We start from the raw sequence: 5000 nt of genomic DNA on the forward strand, positions 1-5000 counted from the left end.
TCGGTAAAAATTTTTTACGAGGGTGAAATTTTCATCGAGGTGTCGCACGTTAGACGCGGCCGGGCTACCGCGGGTCTCTCGACCATCGAGGCCGGCAAACTATACCCTCGGTAAAAATTTTTTACGAGGGTGAAATTTTCATCGAGGTGTCGCACGTTAGACGCGGACGGGCTACCGCGGGTCTCTCGACCATCGAGGCCGGCAAACTATACCCTCGGTAAAAATTTTTTACGAGGGTGAAATTTTCATCGAGGTGTCGCACGTTAGACGCGGACGGGCTACCGCGGGTCTCTCGACCATCGAGGCCGGCAAACTATACCCTCGGTAAAATTTTTTTACGAGGGTGAAATTTTCATCGAGGTGTCGCACGTTAGACGCGGACGGGCTACCGCGGGTCTCTCGACCATCGAGGCCGGCAAACTATACCCTCGGTAAAAAAATTTTACGAGGGTGAAATTTTCATCGAGGTGTCGCACGTTAGACGCGGACGGGCTACCGCGGGTCTCTCGACCATCGAGGCCGGCAAACTATACCCTCGGTAAAAAAATTTTACGAGGGTGAAATTTTCATCGAGGTGTCGCACGTTAGACGCGGACGGGCTACCGCGGGTCTCTCGACCATCGAGGCCGGCAAACTATACCCTCGGTAAAAATTTTTTACGAGGGTGAAATTTTCATCGAGGTGTCGCACGTTAGACGCGGACGGGCTACCGCGGGTCTCTCGACCATCGAGGCCGGCAAACTATACCCTCGGTAAAAATTTTTTACGAGGGTGAAATTTTCATCGAGGTGTCGCACGTTAGACGCGGACGGGCTACCGCGGGTCTCTCGACCATCGAGGCCGGCAAACTATACCCTCGGTAAAAATTTTTTACGAGGGTGAAATTTTCATCGAGGTGTCGCACGTTAGACGCGGACGGGCTACCGCGGGTCTCTCGACCATCGAGGCCGGCAAACTATACCCTCGGTAAAAATTTTTTACGAGGGTGAAATTTTCATCGAGGTGTCGCACGTTAGACGCGGACGGGCTACCGCGGGTCTCTCGACCATCGAGGCCGGCAAACTATACCCTCGGTAAAAATTTTTTACGAGGGTGAAATTTTCATCGAGGTGTCGCACGTTAGACGCGGACGGGCTACCGCGGGTCTCTCGACCATCGAGGCCGGCAAACTATACCCTCGGTAAAAATTTTTTACGAGGGTGAAATTTTCATCGAGGTGTCGCACGTTAGACGCGGACGGGCTACCGCGGGTCTCTCGACCATCGAGGCCGGCAAACTATACCCTCGGTAAAATTTTTTTACGAGGGTGAAATTTTCATCGAGGTGTCGCACGTTAGACGCGGACGGGCTACCGCGGGTCTCTCGACCATCGAGGCCGGCAAACTATACCCTCGGTAAAATTTTTTTACGAGGGTGAAATTTTCATCGAGGTGTCGCACGTTAGACGCGGCCGGGCTACCGCGGGTCTCTCGACCATCGAGGCCGGCAAACTATACCCTCGGTAAAAAAATTTTACGAGGGTGAAATTTTCATCGAGGTGTCGCACGTTAGACGCGGCCGGGCTACCGCGGGTCTCTCGACCATCGAGGCCGGCAAACTATACCCTCGGTAAAAAATTTTTACGAGGGTGAAATTTTCATCGAGGTGTCGCACGTTAGATGCGGGCGGAGTACCGCGGGTCTCTCGGCCCACTTTATCGTCGGTAAAAAATGTTGACCCTTGGGAATTTTTTCATCGGGAAGCCGAACGTAAGTGTCTCGACCATCGAAGGCCGGCCAACTATACCCCAGTCAAAAAGTATGTCTTAACAATTTTTTGTCATCGGGAAGCCGCACGTAAGAATATTACAGCAGGTCGCTCCATGATACGATAAAATTTCAGGTAACGAAGGCAGGCATCGTACACCCTCTTGATCGGCCGTGTGCTTGCGTCCGACACCTTCGCGAAGGTTTGAACTAGGGTTGTCTCAGGACATAAGCTAGGGTTACAGTGGGTGCTAAGCCTAGCCCTAAGCCTAGCCGTAACCCTAACCCTAACCCTAACCCTAACCCTAACCCTAACCCTAACCCTAACCCTAACCCTAACCCTAACCCTAACCCTAACCCTAACCGTAGCCCTAACCCTAACCCTAGCCCTAACCCTAACCCTAGCCCTAACCCTAACCCTAACCCTAACCCTAACCCTAACCCTAACCCTAACCCTAACCCTAACCGTAGCCCTAACCCTAACCCTAGCCCTAACCCTAACCCTAGCCCTAACCCTAACCCTAACCCTAACCCTAACCCTAACCCTAACCCTAACCCTAACCCTAACCCTAACCCTAACCCTAACCCTAACCCTAACCCTAACCCTAACCCTAACCCTAAGTAGTTATCGAGACCCGCTAGAGTCCCGCTGGACCATTTAAGGCCCACCGTGCACCTTATATGGTCCACAGAGAGAGAGATCCGTTGGACCTTCGATGGTCCACCAAGTCGCGTCAGAGAGAGGTTTGGTTCATATATGGTCCAGCCCGGACCATATATGCTCCAACGCGGACCATATAAGGTCCCAGAGACAAGCTGTACGGCTTGTCTCTGGAGCTTATAACGGCACGGTGGCCCTTATAATGGGCACAATACCTCTCTGTGGCCACTTGGTCTCCATTCGAAGGTCCTCCCTGCCATTCGAAGGGCCTTTGTGCCGGAGTAAACGCCACAGTGCCATGTCAAGCGCCTTGCAGTTATATTAAAGCACGTAAGCCTATATATTAAAATAATTTGCCGGTTAAACCACGCCTCAGACCGTCGCAAGCCGGTTTGAAAGAGTGGGTAAAGGTAACGTGGTCGGCCTGCTAGCGGGGTACCGCGGGGAGAGGTACGTGGTAAGCCTGCTAGCGGGCTACCCTCGGGTCTCGACCGCGGGTAAAGGTACGTGGTCGGCCTGCCACGTACCTTTCCCCGTGGTAGCCCGCTAGCGGGCCGACCACGTACCTTTTACCCGTGGTAGCCCGCTAGCAGGCCGACCACGTACCTTTTACCCGTGGTAGTCCGCTAGCAGGTCGACCACGTACCTTTTACCCGTGGTAGTCCGCTAGCAGGTCGACCACGTACCTTCCCTGTCGTCGAGAGCCGTGGTAGCCCGCTAGCAGGCCGTCCGAGTACCTTTTACCCGCGGTAGCCCGCTAGCGGGTCGACCACGTACCTTTCCCCGCGGTCGAGACCCGTGGTAGCCAGCCGTCCGCTTACTTTTACCCGTGGTAGCCCGCTAGCAGGCCGTCCACGTACCTTTACCCGCGGTAGCCCGCTAGCAGGCCGACCACGTACCTTCCCGGCCGTCGAGACCCGCGGTAGCCCGCTAGCAAGGCCGTCCGAGTACCTTCACCCGTGGTAGCCCGCTAGCAGGCCGACCGCGTACCTTCCCCGCCGTCGAGACCCGCGGTAGTCCGCTAGCAGGCCGCCAGCTTACCTTTACCCGTGGTAGCCCGCTAGCAGGCCGTCCACGTACCTTTTACCCGCGGTAGACCCGCTAGCAGGCCGACCGCGTACCTTCCCCGCCGTCGAGCCCGCAAGCAGGCCGTCCGCTTACTTTTACCCGTGGTAGCCCGCTAGCAGGCCGTCCACGTACCTTTACCCGTGGTAGCCCGCTAGCAGGCCGACCACGTACCTTCCCGGCCGTCGAGACCCGCGCTAGCCCGCTAGCAGGCCGTCCACGTACCTTTACCCGTGGTAGCCCGCTAGCAGGCCGATCGCGTACCTTCCCCGCCGTCGAGACCCGCGCTAGCCCGCTAGCAGGCCGTCCACGTACCTTTACCCGTGGTAGCCCGCTAGCAGGCCGATCGCGTACCTTCCCCGCCGTCGAGACCCGCGCTAGCCCGCTAGCAGGCCGTCCACGTACCTTTACCCGTGGTAGCCCGCTAGCAGGCCGTCCACGTACCTTTACCCGTGATAGCCCGCTAGCAGGCCGACCGCGTACCTTCCCCGCCGTCGAGACCCGCGGTAGCCCGCTAGCAGGCCGTCCACGTACCTTTACCCGTGGTAGCCCGCTAGCAGGCCGATCGCGTACCTTCCCCGCCGTCGAGACCCGCGCTAGCCCGCTAGCAGGCCGTCCACGTACCTTTACCCGTGGTAGCCCGCTAGCAGGCCGATCGCGTACCTTCCCCGCCGTCGAGACCCGCGCTAGCCCGCTAGCAGGCCGTCCACGTACCTTTACCCGTGATAGCCCGCTAGCAGGCCGACCGCGTACCTTCCCCGCCGTCGAGACCCGCGGTAGCCCGCTAGCAGGCCGTCCACGTACCTTTACCCGTGGTAGCCCGCTAGCAGGCCGATCGCGTACCTTCCCCGCCGTCGAGACCCGCGCTAGCCCGCTAGCAGGCCGTCCACGTACCTTTACCCGTGGTAGCCCGCTAGCAGGCCGATCGCGTACCTTCCCCGCCGTCGAGACCCGCGCTAGCCCGCTAGCAGGCCGTCCACGTACCTTTACCCGTGATAGCCCGCTAGCAGGCCGATCGCGTACCTTCCCCGCCGTCGAGACCCGCGCTAGCCCGCTAGCAGGCCGTCCACGTACCTTTACCCGTGATAGCCCGCTAGCAGGCCGATCGCGTACCTTCCCCGCCGTCGAGACCCGCGCTAGCCCGCTAGCAGGCCGTCCACGTACCTTTACCCGTGGTAGCCCGCTAGCAGGCCGATCGCGTACCTTCCCCGCCGTCGAGACCCGCGCTAGCCCGCTAGCAGGCCGTCCACGTACCTTTACCCGTGGTAGCCCGCTAGCAGGCCGTCCACGTACCTTTACCCGTGATAGCCCGCTAGCAGGCCGACCGCGTACCTTCCCCGCCGTCGAGACCCGCGGTAGCCCGCTAGCAGGCCGCCAGCTTACCTTTACCCGTGGTAGCCCGCTAGCAGGCCGACCGCGTACCTTCCCCGCCGTCGAGACCCGCGGTAGCCCGCTAGCAGGCCGCCAGCTTACCTTTACCCGTGGTAGCCCGCTAGCAGGCCGTCCACGTACCTTTACCCGTGGTAGCC

This window comes from Mytilus galloprovincialis, unplaced genomic scaffold, assembly GCF_965363235.1.
Source record: "Mytilus galloprovincialis unplaced genomic scaffold, xbMytGall1.hap1.1 HAP1_SCAFFOLD_300, whole genome shotgun sequence".
Lineage (NCBI taxonomy): Eukaryota > Metazoa > Mollusca > Bivalvia > Mytilida > Mytilidae > Mytilus > Mytilus galloprovincialis.